Source organism: Ambystoma mexicanum, chromosome 1p, assembly GCF_040938575.1.
Source record: "Ambystoma mexicanum isolate Mex_15411 chromosome 1p, UKY_AmexF1_1, whole genome shotgun sequence".
Lineage (NCBI taxonomy): Eukaryota > Metazoa > Chordata > Amphibia > Caudata > Ambystomatidae > Ambystoma > Ambystoma mexicanum.
Window position 1 is genome coordinate 431,936,256 of NC_090921.1, and position 16,077 is coordinate 431,952,332.

The 16,077-nt window shown below is 48.5% G+C and overlaps 1 protein-coding gene across 6 annotated transcripts in view; it reads left to right on the forward strand.

The window, feature by feature from the left end:
• The window catches only part of MAST3 (microtubule associated serine/threonine kinase 3), a 1,229,968-nt gene that overhangs the window by 1,079,764 nt on the left and 134,127 nt on the right, over positions 1 to 16,077 (forward strand). The window lies entirely within an intron of this gene.

Genomic DNA, 16,077 nt, shown 5'->3' on the forward strand with positions numbered 1-16,077 from the left:
TGCAGTTTTGTACCACCCTCTGAAGATACTATAACCACTAACCCTAAGGGAAAGCTAACTCTCCTAACGAGGAAGGGAAGACAAACATCATCATGCAGGTAACGCGGTCAGAGCAACAAGGCTTAACTTTCATGTAGGGGGTAGTAGGACACAGAGGTACAATTAGTCTGCACACAACCCTAGACAATACACTACACTGATCTACTGAAAAGTCCATACTTTATTTAAGTAACATTTCTAATATTATCCAGTCAAGTAAGTACTTTGGGTATTTATACACAGTATTACAAAGATGCGAGCATAATATAAAAACAGTAATGCCCATAAAAAGATTCTCCTAACTGCGATGTTTGTGTGGGCGCAATATTGGAGAGGAGCACCCAACTTACAATAACCTCAGGGGTGGGGAGGATTAGAGAACTACACAACCTAGCAAGAAGCTAGGGCCCTTATGGGCTTTCCACATAGTGTCATAAAGATCCATCTCAACCCATGGAAGATTCACAATCTAGTGGTCAGCACCTAACGCACATAGGTTGGGTATGGGAAAAGAAGGAATAGTATGTAATTCCCAAGGCCTATAACAGTCATCTTTTGAATTCCTTAGGGCATTATACAAGGATTAACACACAGGTTCCTATAATAATATATTATAGGCATAGAGAGAATGAAACAGGCTTCCAAGAATGAGTAAAACTTTTCAGCAATAGTTACCTGATTAATACATTTCAAGGGAGACCTAGTTAGAGTTACTAGAAATAGCTTTTATTGTTACACTTACTGTACCTTTGAAGAAATGCATATAACAACTTCAAAAATAAATAAAAAATGAGGCACGTACCACAATTGCCAAACTTGGTCCAGAGCTTACTGAAAACAAGAACAGGATGTAAGTTGTGCTGAGTGCGTTACCTGTACTAGGAATCTGATTTCCAGCCAGTAAGAGTGTTTTAAATGAATGTATATCTTGACATGTTCTTTGAAGTTTCCATTTGGAGCTTGTAAATCATCAAATTAATTGAATTCCTAATACAAGTAACACACTCGACACAACTTCCTATCATTGTTTTACTAACCTTTAGACATATTGTGGGAATAATCGGTTGATATTCATGCTTTATTCCACATATATCAATTATTGATTTAACCTCAAGGTTGAATTTATTTTGCTATGTCTAAAATGTCCTGTCCTGGGTGGCGCTGTTGAGCAGCCCAAGATGGCTGCCTAGCTGATAAGCTCCGTGTGGTTCGGCAGTAATCCGCTAACATCTGCGCAACACGGCATCTCTTCGGGCCGCCATCGGCTGGTGTGGTTGGGGGGGGGGGGGGGGTTGGTCCTCGGCTTCGACCCTGCGAGTTTCAACTTGATCTGCCCACTGGGGCCCTAACTGTGGTGCCTGTTCCTGTGGCCGCCTGATCGTGAGCGGCTTCCGCGGGACGCGCCTGGCTGCCACGGCGTGTGGACTTGCGGGACCTTGCCCTCGGCCAGGCGGCGCCGGAGCACCCGGGTGCATTTCAATCGCCCGTAGCCGTGTAGGCTTGTGCCCGTCTGCGAGCTGTTGTGGGCGGCGCCGCTGGGGTGTGCGACTGGGGCTGGCCCGACGCTGGAGCACGACTGCTCTAGCCCCCTCCGCTCTCTCCCATCTCACTGAAGCTGGAGCCCCTAGACGGACATGTGCTGCGGGTGATCCCTGTGAGCCGGGGCTCAGGCTAAAATACGCGCTGCACGAGCGCTGGGCCGTGACCCAGGCTCCAACTGATCCCAGGTGAGGAGCGTGGGGGGGACACGTTGCACACACGGCCGCCGCCGCACTGATGAGGCTGCGGGCCGCTCCATAGCCTGCCAGGGAGCGCTGACACGTGCCGTGCTTTGGACTGCCTGCGGCCCCTGCTTCTGTCCTGCCTGCCTGCCTGGCTGTGCTGAAGGCCAGTGCAGACCTGTGCCGTCTGGGGGAAGCTGCATGGCCTAGACATAGGCTCCCTCATCCTGTCCATCCCGTACTCCTAGCTGACTTCCTTCAAGAGCGGGTGTGGACCCTTGCCCCCCTACCCTCTTCTGGCCTCGCCTGGACACCACCTGGGGCCCGCCTCCGCTGGGGGCCACACAATCGCCGGGCCTGCTACGAGTGCCTCGGCCTCCCTGGGGGAGGGCGACTCCCGCACGCTAGCACCTGAGACTGCCGTCCACCACACCCAGAGTTACCAGTATCATTTGCCTCAACAGCAGCAGGGGCCCGTCAGGCTTGATACCATTACCTGGGGACTGACCGGACCCTCGTGGCCCTCATCACCTGTTCTCCCCAGTTTGACATTCACCGCCATCCAGCATGCCGAATAAACAGAGGCGGAGCACCAAGGGGGGAGCCATGGAAGGGCCGTCTCGAGGGCTGAGTCATGTTCACTGCCATCCCTGCAGGAAGAACCTGGGGCGGAGGCCCACCCTGGAACATCGGGGCCTGACCTCACCACTCTCATGGAATCAATGGCTAAAAACTTTGCCTCCTTCCATGAGAGACTGGATGACATAAATGCCAACGTCGCCTCGCTCAAGACACGTGTGGATCAAGCCGGGACCAGAATTACAGAGGCTGAAAGCAGGATCTCCACAAATGAAGATGAAATACACACATTGCGGTCCACTGTTGCATCCCTCTCACGTGACATGAAAGCAGTAAAAGCTATGTGTGACGACTTGGAATCCCGCCTCCGCAGAAATAATGTACGCATTATCGGCGTTCCCGACAACGCACTCAAGAGGCGCATGGAGGACGCTGTCGAGAGCCTACTTAAAGATCTCCTGGGCAATCCAGCTCTGTCACCGTATTTTACAGTCGAGCGCGCCCACCGTGCTCTATCCCCTCGTCCCAAGCCGGGCGACATCCCGAGACCCATCATCGCCAGGATTCTAAACTACCGGGACAGAGACCTTATTCTTCACCTGGCACGGGAGAAAGAGGACTTGCGCTTAGATGCCAACACCATCAGGATCTTTCCCGACTTCTAAAGTCGCGGTTCAACAGGAGGGACGCCAATTCCTTGGCGTTAAAAAACTGCTCAGGGAGCGCAATGTCCCATATGCCATCCTATTCCCGGCTCGACTTAAACTTACCCACAATGGAAAACTCTACTTCTTTACGGTCCCCGATGAGGTGGTGAAATTCATCGAGTCAGAAATACCACTACACAATCCAAGGGACGATCCCGCTGACGCCATGTAGCCTCAGATCACCTCGCTCGAAGATGCCCACACTATCTGGTGATCCTTGATTCACAACGCGACCATGGTAATGTTGCTCTTTACCCAGTACTGATCCCTCCCTGCAGCAGGCGACTGGCCACCAACTATGCTCCGGATTGGGTGTAACCCATTATTCTTGATGCGTAGGACCACCTCTTGCATTAAACTCTCCTACATCCGCATCCTTGTACTCATGCTTGCTCCGGGGGGGGGCAAACCCTGGATCCGCCCACTGCAGAAACCTACTGTGGACAGCATCCGCTGTCCGTCTCTGATGTCCAAGAAGCCGACCACACAGCAACAGCGCGCCTCGCTGCATTTGCAATGATTCTGTTAAGTTTTGTTTGGTTGCCACTACTGCTGGGCCCAGTTTGGACTGTGGAGGGGGCACGCCCACGTTGGGTGCTGTCTGCCGACTTACAGTGGAATGGTGGCATTGACTTATCTGAAGCCTCCTGGGCTTGGAGAAATGTTGGCACTCATGTTGGGAGGGGGGGGGGGTCACACTGCAAGTTGTGGGTGGGCAGTGAGGGTGGGTAGGTTGGAGCGGGAGGACCCAAGTGTCCTCTCCCAGATCAGTGAGGAGCTTAAAACCTTTAATCAACAGGTTACTAGGGAAGTACATTACTTCAGCCGTCCACAGGCAGCACGTAGATACGGCGAGGGTGACAGACCTGGCAAAACGCTAGCCGCACTGGTGAGCGGGGAATGGGGCCAAGCCCAAATAACCTGTGTCAAGGACGGTCAGGGGGTTATACAGTGGTCCGACCAACAGATCCTTGAGGCCTTCACAGGCTTCTATTCGGAATTATACTCCCAGCCCACTGAACATGAAGACTGCCAGATGCGCGAGCTCCTGGATCAGATACCCACCACCATAGTCTCCCACGCCACCAGAGACTAATTGGATTCCCCTATCACTCTGAATGAAATAGACAAGGTGATATCTAGTCTCTCTAAAGGAAAGGCCCCAGGCCCCGATGGGTTAACAGCTGAATTTTATCAGGAACACGTGGCAATATTGGCCCCCGAACTGCTCGAGGTGTGGAATGAGTCACTCCGGCTAGGATCCCTTCCCTCGACACTCCGTGAGGCCGTCATCGCGCTCCTGCTCAAGCCCGCTAAGCCTAGCAATGAGTGCGGTTCCTACCGGCCCCTCTCATTGATGAACCTGGATACTAAAATTTTCGCTAAGGTTATCGCTAACCGCTTCCTGCCTATCATGTCCTATATGGTACGCGACGACCAGTCTGGCTTTGTACCCGGGAGATCTACCTCCCACAACATTAGACGGCTTCTCAATGTCTTGGCACGAATCGACCAGGGGGTGAGTGCGGTCGCGGTCATCTTGGACGCCCAGAAAGCCTTCGATATGGTGTCCTCGAAGTACATGTGGATGGTCCTCGAGACCATGGGCATCGGGCCAAAGATGATCGCATACATTAAGTTACTGTACACCTCCTCGGTTGCCAGGGTCCGTGTCAACTCCCTAACCTCCGATCTGTTCCCTCTATTCAGAGGCACCCGTCAGGTTTCCCCGTTCTCCCCGATCCTGTTTGCCCTGTCTATCGAGCCTATGGCGGACTATGTCAGGGAACATCACTCACGTAAAGGGATACGGCTACAGGGGGCCCCCGAAATAATCTCACTCTACGCGGACGACGTGCTTCTGTTCGTCAGAGACCCCGATATCCACCTAGACCCTATCCTGCGTGACATCACCCGCATCAGCACATATTCCGGTTTCATAATCAATTATGCCAAATCTGAACTCTTCCCCATCATGTGCTCCACAACGCGCCCCAATACCGAGTATCCTCTCCGTTGGTCCCCTGATGGGATCAAATACCTGGGAATCCAGGTGTCCCTGACCAAAGACTCTCCTGGCTGACAACTACTTGGCTGCTGCAGAACAGGCTGAATCTAAGATAATGCGCTGGCGCCCTCTCTCGCTGTGCCTAGCAGGAAGACTCTCATTGGTCTTCTCATTGGGGGAATGATACTACTCCCTAAGCTGCTGTATATATTCACGAATGTACCTGTCTGGCCTGGTAAGAAATATTTTGCAGACCTCCATAAACTGTGCGCTCAGTTCCTGTGGCACTCGGGGGCGGTGCGCAAAAAAAGGCTCGCTATGTCACTTCCCTACGACAAAGGTGGTTTCACTGCCCCCGATATGCTGCAGTACTGGATCGCAGCACAGGCACAACCTACTGGTACCCCGGACCCCCCCACGTCAAGTTGGAGGCCCTTGCGGCATCTAATACCAACATAATGTCCTTAATATTACACCGCCAATACGAACCGGATTCACCTATTGACCCGGTTCGGACCACTGTGCAGGCCTGGGGACGGATATTCACCACTGGTACCGAGGAACGCCAGTACTACAAATGGCTCCCCGCCTGGCACTTCCCCGGGCTGGAACCCACAAACGACATGGCCCTGGCACGACACTGGCAGTCCCTGGGATACATGGCCTTGACTGATTTCTACCCTGAAGGGCAATTCATCACACCGCACACCTGGAGGCCCGGCCACTCGGGATCACCGTTGGAGCTCCTACAATTTTATAGGCTCTGCGCTGCCTTCCGCGATGCCTGGCCTGGGTTTTCCACTGAACCCCCTGATTCCCCTGGAATCTCCTACATCACCAACTCTGGTGGGGCCCGCGGGGTGGTATCCTCATTGTATAAACTCCTCCTGACCTCTTCTCCACCACAGCCCTCTGGGGCCCGGGACGACTGGGCGTCCGAACTGGAGTTGGAACTCACCGACCAACTGTGGACGAAAATGTGCACCCACACTAATAAAGTTTCCCTGAACTTCCGCTACCGTACCATTCAATACAAACTGTTGAACAGGTTATATTACACTTCACGCAAGATCTCCAGATTTTCTCACTCCGACCCAAGGCTTTGTCTCCGCTGCAGTGCAGAGGTCACGGGCCATCTGCACATGTTCTGGTCCTGCCCGAGGCTAGCGGCATTTTGAGACGAGATCCTGAAAACTGTCAGAAATATGTGACATAGTTGTTGATCCTGACCCACTGGGGGTGCTGTTTGGGGTGTGGGGGACTGAGGGTCCCAGAGGTGCTGCTAAGTTTTTGAGTACCTCTCAACCCTCCTAGCCCACTCACGGCCTAAAAACATCTGGACCCCCTTTAACAGCTATCTTAATAGCCTAGACGCATCTTCCTCTGGAGGCAACTCATCCCAAGCATCTCTGTAAAGTGCCTTGGCCCGATGCGTTTCTGTGATGCCACACCCATGACCTCCATTGTGTTATTGTTCATATGCACCACTGTTGTCAGTTTGAATATGTATTTTGCTAATCCTGACTGCTCTGATGTTTGTGTAAGCTGTTCACCTCTGCCTTCAAAAATAAAAGTTTAAAAAAAATAAAATGTCCTGTCCTGATGAAGGCTGGGTCTACAATTTCCAATGACCCGTAAAGCAATTAGCTAGGGTCAACATACCTTATGCACTTTATTCGATTTCCAAGGCTTGGATTAATCCTGGCAGGGTGAAAACAAGCCTCAAAGCCCAAAAAGCCAGCAAAACATACAGGGCGGAGGGTTGCACGGGGGGGTCAAACGTACATGCTTCACGGAAGGAAGACTGTTCCAGACACTGCCTTGGCTCTCAGTGCAGTCGGTGCTGTTTTTATTGAAGGCCATGTCTCGCTGCTGTTCCTCGGCTCTGCATGCAGTCAGTGCTGGTAGACTGACCTCCGGACATAGCTCATCTACTAACTTCCTGTAAATATCCTTTGGAAAATGTGAGAACATCCTAACAATGTGCCTCTGCCGTGCTGGGTTTGGCCAAACCCTTCTTTGTTTCACTATTTCTATTAGCAGAGTGGAACAAGTAATGCTCATAGCATAATATAACAGTAGACATCCATTGCTATAATAAAGATGGTCTCTTCTGTGTGTTCCGCGCACTCCAATCCAAACATATCAGTCCAAATACTAAGTCTGCATTTATAATCAAATATCTCCCCAGATGAATTCTGCCCTTTTCATTTCCCAACCTTAAAATGTGTTGGTGAAACTTTCTGCAAGCTTAGGTATAGGATGAGAACAGATGTAGAAACGTTTGCTGCAATATCATTATTTTGTTGTTCATTTAGAAAGTGCTTAACACCAGCAAGTGGATTTTAAGCCCGGGATCAGGACTTGAACCTGTGCAGCACTGCGTTGTCTTGCTTCCAAGGCAAACGCATTGCCCCTGAGCTATCCTTCCTCCCCAATATGCATATCCTTGTGATGCTCCAACCCCAGTCTTCCAACTTTTGCCCCAGTAAGTGAACGCTTGGCGACACACCCTCTCTGAAACAAGAGAAAACTGTAACTTGGTCTGCGCAGGTAAGCTATGCTAGGAACTCCATCTATGATTCAATGCCGTCGCAACACCATGTCTGAGCCTTTAGTAATGATTATGTGGTCATTTTCTTACCCTGCTTCTCTATAATGGTGCGAAGGGAGGAGCTTCTGCTTCAGTTGTAGGGAACATTTGGTTGAGAATAGGCTACCTTTTTAAACTGGTATTGCAAACCATTCCTATCTCGGCATATATCTCGTCTTCATGAACTAGAATTTATTTAGGGATGTAGTGCCCCTCGCATGTTTCTAACTTGCAACTGCTGATAATGGGCCTTAAGCTATTCTCCCACATTTACGGGCAGAATTGCTTTTGGAGGGGGGGGTCCACTGACTCTTTTTATAGGACACTAATTTAATTTGTTGCTTTTTCCTTCTGGTTTTTGTGAATCTTTGACCTAATTTCTGAAGGAAGGGAGCATTCTACTGGGGTCACCCTTCCACTGCAACCCTTGTTTCCCTTTTGCTGTCCTATGGTAGCCCATATGGACCCCGGGTTTTTAGGCACCCCACTTTGGCCCTCGTTTGTGGCAGGCAGACCTAATGTTGTTTTGGCTTTACCAAGGCTGCAATCTGATTTACTGTATTACTAGCAAAAGGTACTAGTATGATGGCCTTTGGGATTAAAATGTATTTTTACAAGTCATACCCTCCCTATTTTTGTTTCTGGGTCTTTCCTGTTGGGGAAACCACGTGCCTGGAATAAATGGGCATTTGCTCACATTGTATTACTCCAAGCCTCTCCCTGCACCCTAGGGAGTGGTTCGGACTGGTTCAGACTAGTCCATAGCCCCCAACATGCCAGCACACCTGCTTTGTGGGCTTCCCTGGGTGTTTGGTGGTTTGTGGGTTTTGGGACTATCCTGATTGGCTGCCCGCCAAAACCTTTGTTTGAGTGCTCCTTTGTATGATTGGAAGGCTGGTTTAGGACAGCCTCTAGGTGATAGTTTGCATTTAGGGGACACTCGGTCCATACCGCAATTCTGCTAGTTCCTGCCGGGAGTTCTGCAGGAGGATTTTGCCACAAAGCTGCTGCTACTGATATTTTAGGGTGAGGTCTTTGCCATTAGCTCTGGTTTCTTCTCTTGGTTGCAGGTCATCCTTTCTGGGCTGTTCTCATCCTCTCACTGGCCCTCCACGTTGGATGGGCCTGGATTTATGTGCTGGAACAATTTATGCAGTATTTGCATGCTGCTTCCCTGAAATACAGCCTTAGTATTGTACTTTATGGTAGGAAGCTGCCGGTCCGAGGGGTGGGGTTGTGGGATAGCACAACCCAAACTCTGCTGTTCATCTGGGTTGCCACCACCGTTGCCTCCATCGTGGGACTGCTAGGGAAGATTTTTTCATTTTGCTGCTTTTACTTGTAAAGGCATCAATGGGACACACTACTTTTTTTGCTGTTATGTTGACCGTTCCTGACTTTTGGAGGTAACTGAAGCCTTTTTGCTCTTCTTACCTTGCTAAGCTCATCTGTTTTGGGGGCCACTGATCGGTCCCTATGGCTATCCATTCACAAGAACTTTGTTCTACATAGTAAAGGTCTGTGCTGGCTGGCTGCTCCGTGATTGCCTCCAAAGCTCCCAGAATCACTTGGTTGAATTCCTAAACCTACTGGGAGCTGTTTGTTATGCTTCTGGTTGGTGGGCCACATTCCTAGGACTGCTGTTTGTTGTTAGTTTTGGTTGTTGGTATTTGTTCTTAGTTTTGGTCTCTGGGTTTGTTGCTCGTCTGGGGTTCAAGTCCCTGGGTGTCCGGGGTCCGCAAATAAAGAGAAAATCTGTACCTTGTTTTAGGGATCCAAAACAATCGGTACATAACTCTGGGGTGGTGGGCTATGTTAGATATCATGAGGGGTCCTTGTGGTCTGTGATTGCTGTGTTCTTTCACTGGTACTGAAACATGCCTTTCTTCCTTATGTTTTTTTCCTGCACACATCACCTACTGCGAATGTTGTAAACCCACTTTAGGGGTCATTATAAGTTTGCCTGTCTGGGAAAAGTGGCAGTAATTCTGTGACCGGCGCTTTTTTCCACCAAGAGCGGGAGTTAAATCAAGCCCCGTACTGGCAAAAAACAGCCAGTATTTCCGGCATAAGTATTACTGTTGTCTCGGAAATACCGGCAATACCCTCCATGAGGTCCTGTGGGACTCCATGGAATGGAGATTTACCGCAATTGCCGGCACCTGGAATATCCCAGGAATACTGGGATATCAGAAGCTGGTAATAGTAGGTCAGTTTCCTGAGAAACACGTAATTACCCCCTTTGTGTCCTTAATGTTGTCTTTAGCAACGTTGTGGTTACTTGCATGTGTCCAGGATGGGTTAGTGGCAGCAGAACATTTTAGTGTGTTTTTTATTTTTTTAGTCTTGTGCATTTTTGTATTTTACTGCTTAAAGCCAATTGGAGTACTATACACTCTAAAATGGCTGTGCCATGACATTTTCATCTGTCTTTTGGCTATCTTGTGTTTTGACCATCTAGGGTGGCCATATTTTCCATGTATTGTTATTATTTTGCATTTATATAGCACTCTATATATCATTGGTATGATCTTAAAGCGCTTGTGGGGTGAATGACCTTGGGGTCCGTAGTTCAGGTCAGTCAAGAGAGTAGGGTAGTATAGAGTGCTTGAGTGCACTCAATGTGTGCAGCTCGTGCGATTTGCCTGATGGTAGCTGCATCTTAACACTAGGAACGGTGGTAGTGAGAGATCAGTTGAATGTGTGCAGTCAGGTGGTTGGTTTCCAAGACTGAAGACCACTACAAAGGAGAGCAGCCTGCTGAAGACCCAGAGCTCCTTGTTGAATGATCACCAGCAGCCCTCTCTTATCTTGCCCGTTGAAACCCTGTCCCTGCAGATCACCTGAAGACCTTTATTGGTGCTTAGGGTCCTGGACTGTCTGCTCAAAGATCCAGCCACTGGAAGCACTCTGAACATTCCCAGAACCATCCTGTAGACTAGACAGACGTCCTTGGCTACTGCATCAGGCACTGTTCAGAGATGAGCCTTGAGAGACTGCAGATCCCCAGCTTATGGAACAAGAAGCATTTTCCTGACATTGTAACTCTCCACCTCAAAGTGGGGCCTTGCAGGACTGGTTTCATTTTTCTCACCACATGGAGACGCCCTCTAACATTTTGTTCAAGTGACCATCGCTGTTTGCCATCTGCATTGCATCCTAAAGTCCTCTGAGGTAGTCGCAGTAGTGGTAGTACCGAAGTCGGTGGGCCCAGAGAGTCTAGCTGACCAGAATCTAGAATCCTGTCCATCATATCACATAACTTGTGAACTAGCCGTACCCAAGAACTCGGCGGTTGAAGTGAACTGTGAGTACTGGGCTTCCTTCAATGGAAACATGCACAAATCCAGAAGGCCCATTAATTTCAGGAACTCCTAGCGTGGTCCCAGAGTTAACTGGAGTGCAAGGGGTGAGTAAACATACCTGTATTGGTCCCCCCCACCCCCTTGTCGCCATAGGCTTCTATAGGCATAAATGCCTAGGCAGATATGGCTAGCCTTGACCTTGATGTTCTGGACTGTTATCCTGCCCAGGGCCCTCCTAAGGTGGTTGGATTGGCAGCGGGTGTATTTAAAGCCTTTTATTGAACTTTGAAACATTTACAACTACTTGTTGGCTCAAGCCAACAACTGCTTGGTATTCTTAAAGAGACTCCTAAACCAACTCAAAATGTGTTTTGGGACCTGTGACTCGAAGGGCACTAGGCTGCTGCTTTTCTAGCTACAGAGGGACTTTTTAAGGTTAAAACTTTAATCCTAAAGTTTTGCAGGGTGTTTGTGAATTTTGCTTCTCGACCAATAAGCTCTCAAAGTCTTGATTACGAGGACTTGCTTTTATTTTTTCTATTCACTGTTTGCTACGCTTACAGTACACTAAAAAGTCATTCTAACTGTATTTAAATATGAAGTGTTAGGGCTCTTAGCAGAGAAACACCAAGGTGAATGTGTATATATTAGTAGTGTTATTTAGCGTATTACTCTTCCTGTGGTTTTGAACTGAGTTGTCTAAATCCTAAATTAATAACTGTATTTGTATACATTCTTCCTAACTTGTATCGTTAAGCGTCGTGTGTGATCGTTAATGCCTGATGTGTGTGTGCGCGCACGCTTAACTGACCACGTCGCCACTCTCATGCCCTCGTAAGTCTAAGCTTTGCAATTCAGTCACACTACCCAGATAGTTTGGCTAGACATTAGTGTCTGTCCCGGTTGATCAGAAAGGGGTGGCCTCCCAGAATTTGTTTACAGGGCTGATTTTGACTTAACAGTAAGCATGCGTCTTCTGAAACCCCTCCCTTCCCTCCGTCTCCATGGGATGGCGTATAACTGGTGTAAAGTCCTGACCTTGCCTTGCTGTTGCCTAATCGTGAACCGTGGTGTTCTGGTCAAGTACATCTCCTCGGCTTCCCCTGAGGTGGTTGGATTGGGAGAAGGTCTGCTAAGAACATTTCTTCAGTCGTTCGTCAACTTTGGAACACTTACAAATGGTCTGCTGGCTTTGCCAACTCTTGTTCAGGCTCTTAAAAAGGTTCTTAGCCTTCTGAGGAGAACTACATTGGGACCTGTAACTCTAGGGCACTAGACATAATCTTTTCTAGCTAGGGAACGACTTTTGAATGTGTAGTGCCTTATTTATTTAAGCTTTGTATGGTGTTTCTACCTTATTAGTTCTCTAACTGATGGTAAGGTTTTTTTTAATTTGCTTTATTATTCTACAGCAGTCCAAACGGCTTTAACTGTATCTTAAAAGGGAAGCATTGGTGCTCTTACCAGACCACAGAAAAGTGAATGTGTCTATAGTAGTAGTGAATGTTTTCGTGTGTTAATTACTTGTGGTTTTTCATTGCGAAGAGTTTGTCAAAGGCCAAAATAAATGACTGCATTTGTATACATTCAGCCTGACTTGTATTGTTAAAGTGCTTTGTATGTGCTTAATTGAACCCTTCATTGCTGCTCAGTCACTCTACCCTTATAGTTTGGCTAGACAGTGTCTTTTCCTGTTAATCAGTACAGGTTGACCTCTCCGAATCTGCCGCAGGGTTGATTCTGAAAATCCATCTGTACACAGACTATACAGATAACTCAGAGAGCCTGAATGACAAACTTCTACTTGACTCTCAATCCTACAAAAGCAGACTTCATCCTACTAGGACATCCAGCTAAACAGGAGATCATTCAAGAGTTGTTAAATTAGCTGAATCTTGATGTGTTTGCTCCTGACCCGGCCCCAACTGCCGCAAGTGTTTGGTATTGACAATGACCTCTCCTTCCTAAAACCCACTACACCAAAAACCCACACCTGGTATCAACTAGTACGCCTCTATAAAATGAAACACTTCACCTACCAGAGGACTTCCGAACCACAGTCCTATCCCCAGTAATCACACACTTTGAAATGAATGCCCTCATTTCCGGTGTATCGGCAACACCGCTAGCACCGCTAAGGGCAGTTCAGCATGCCTGATCACAGGATGACCACATATTCTCCTTCCTAAGAGGACTCCGCTGGTTTCCTTGCTCTACCCGTGCACTCTTGTATCACATAGAAGGCAACTAGCATCCAGCCGCCAGCCTACCTCATCACAGAACTCACCAGTTCAGGTTGCACGTGTTCCTTCATGAATCACACCATGGAGATGCTTGAGACAAAACTGGCGCACAATGTGAAAATATAGGAAACCAACATTTTCTTAGTACGTGCCAGCCTACTTGAACAGAATCCTGATTGCAATTCGTATGGCCGCAATGCTACTGCTGTTCAGGAAGGAACTCAAGACCATGCTCTTCAGGCAGTACCCGGCGCCCTTGACTCATCCTCCTAGGAGAAAGCCCCTAATGTGGGCCAGCGCCTTCCAGAGGCAGAATTTGTCCTGCTCTGTGTCTAGATTTGCACTTCATTAGAGCCTTGTCTTGTGGTGCCTGGAAACACGTTTTGCTGTATAGGCACCATACAATGTTTAATAAATAAAAAATAAATGCATTTAAAAAATAGGTAACATGCCTTTTAAAATATATTGTATTGTAATGGATTCCTTCCTCCCACGGATTCCTCTTCTTTGATATCCATCTCCCAGCACCTGCTGCTCTTTGAAACTTTTCCCACCTACTGGTGGCGCATTGTGGCACTGCCCGATGCCTCCACGCACCTGTGCTGGAAATGACGTTTGGCCAGTATGTTTAGAGGTGCCGTGACATCAGATCCTCTGCTCATTACTAGGAACAATGTTCTTGATTTTTTTTCATTTACCAAATTCTTTGTGTCTCGAGTTTGCCACAATGCCAAATCCGAGGAGGTCTTCGGGGTTCAAAGCCTGCACTGTTTGCAAGCAACAGATGTCCGCGTCGGACCTGCACAGCATATGCCTTTACTGTCTTGGTGAAGGCTACGATGGACAGCATTGCGCGTAGTGCCAGTCGTTGCACCCAGGGCGCTCTGAGAACGCAAAGTAAAACAGTTCACCTTCCTCCACAATGAAAAGGGGGATAAGCGGACCTTCTCGAGGTTGCCGGGCATAGAACAGGGCATAGAAGAGAGGTCCCCTGTCTGAAAGGACAAATGGAAAAAGCATTGCAAGAGGTCAATCACCTGACTGTTCTTCTTGGTATTGCTCATCTTCGTCTTCGAAGAGGAGGCGCCACCGCTCCAAGGAGAGCCATGAGTAAGAGGCCTCCTAGGTACCTTTCCAACCAAATCCTCTTTACCCGTGGAATGGGAGGCTTCACGACTAAAGGTGCTAGAAACCGTCACCAAGACATCTGCAGCTCTGACCCCCGCAGCTGCGGCATCCGCACCTTCTTTTTTGTGACCCTTTACCGACAGCAACAGTCTTTAGACATTGATTCACTCACATATGGTTCCGGACCAGCGGTGCCATAAGAGTTCCTTCTGCTTCATAGAAGGACATCTATGTGACAGCGAGCATTTATGATGAGGAAGGGGATCCTGTTCCTTTCGGACTTGAACACTTCCACCCCAGAGAGTTGAGACTTCCCTCGGGAGTTTTTATGGGAAGCTAGGTGATTTGGTGCACCTGCCAGCTGACTTGCAGGAGGCAAGTGGGCTGGACACCTCGCCAGAGGTCGACATGATGCTTGCTGCCACCCCTACCAAGCTACACACGGCTTTCCAGTGTCTGATGGCAAAGGTGGTTGACACCTTATGGGTGTTGTCCCTCTTGCGGCCTAAGTGCAGTATGACCGGACTGACATCTTGAAGGTGATTCCTGAGAAAACCTTGTTGCCTTTCAATCAGGTAATGGGAGGGGACACTGATGGAGCTGTGGGCCAAGCACAGGCCAGCCTTGTGGGCCCATTATTTGTCTCTGCTTACACTTCTCTGGAGTGCTTGCTGGTACAGGCCATTACAAAGAACCTCAAGAGACCTATTTGCTGTCTTTTGCCACCAGGTGGGGAGAGCAAGAGGTTGGGGCAGGTCTCTGGTACGTCAACCCCTCTTGGTCCTTAGCCAAATTCTCCTTTGGACAGTGATTGTTAGGAAAGATTTCTCTTTACTGCACCGTTCCTTCCATTTTTATCGATCCCCAAACCTTTTGCTTTTATTTTGATCCTGACCTGTACTTTGTACAGTGCAGTGAAGCCTTAAGCTTAAGCGAGTTGCGACATGGAACTTGGGGATCCTCTGCTTGTCCTACAAGACTTATTTCAGCGAAATGTTGGTGTCCCAGCTTCAAGGGGACCCGAGATCGGAAGGAAAGTCTGACCACGACAAGTGAGGCGCTGTGCGTCGCTGTGCTGTGGTGACCACTGTCCGAAACAGCTTACCTGACCGAGTCCTGTCCCGAGGGGTCCTGCATTGTTTTTCTGCTTTCTTCCTCTGAGAGTCCTTGCACCAGTGAAAGACGGCAACCAGAGATCAGCTCGAACCTGAGGCTGATGACGGAAAAGCGACCTTGGACCCTCTTCCATTGGCCTGCCAAGTCCTGGGAAGAATCGGAGTACGGGGGTAAGTAAACAGTGTTTCTTATCTGCCCCTAAACTCCCTTTTAAAAGTGTTCCAAACTTTTACAAAACCTTTATTATGCATTGGCTTTACCATAGCTCGCTGGTGCAAACATTCCAAAGGTTAGGGACACTTCTATTAGTTTGAATACTTTGTCCACTAACCCTTGGAACTGTTCACTGGACCCCAGAGACCCTACCTTCATTTCTTCCAGCTTCACAAACTTTGTTGGAACTTTCCTGAACTTTTGGACAATTTAGGGCAGGATTTATGAAGTTATGGTTAATATAGTTAATGGCTCTGTAGACCTTTGGTGCATAATCTAATCTGTACTTTCTTTTACAGGGGTTTGATTTGTATTATGCCCTCAACCAGTGACTGTATATCTGTAATCTATTAATAGTGTTTTGTGATATTTCTACCTGTTTGTAGTCCTTGCTTATAGTGATATTTGGCCATGAATAACTGTAT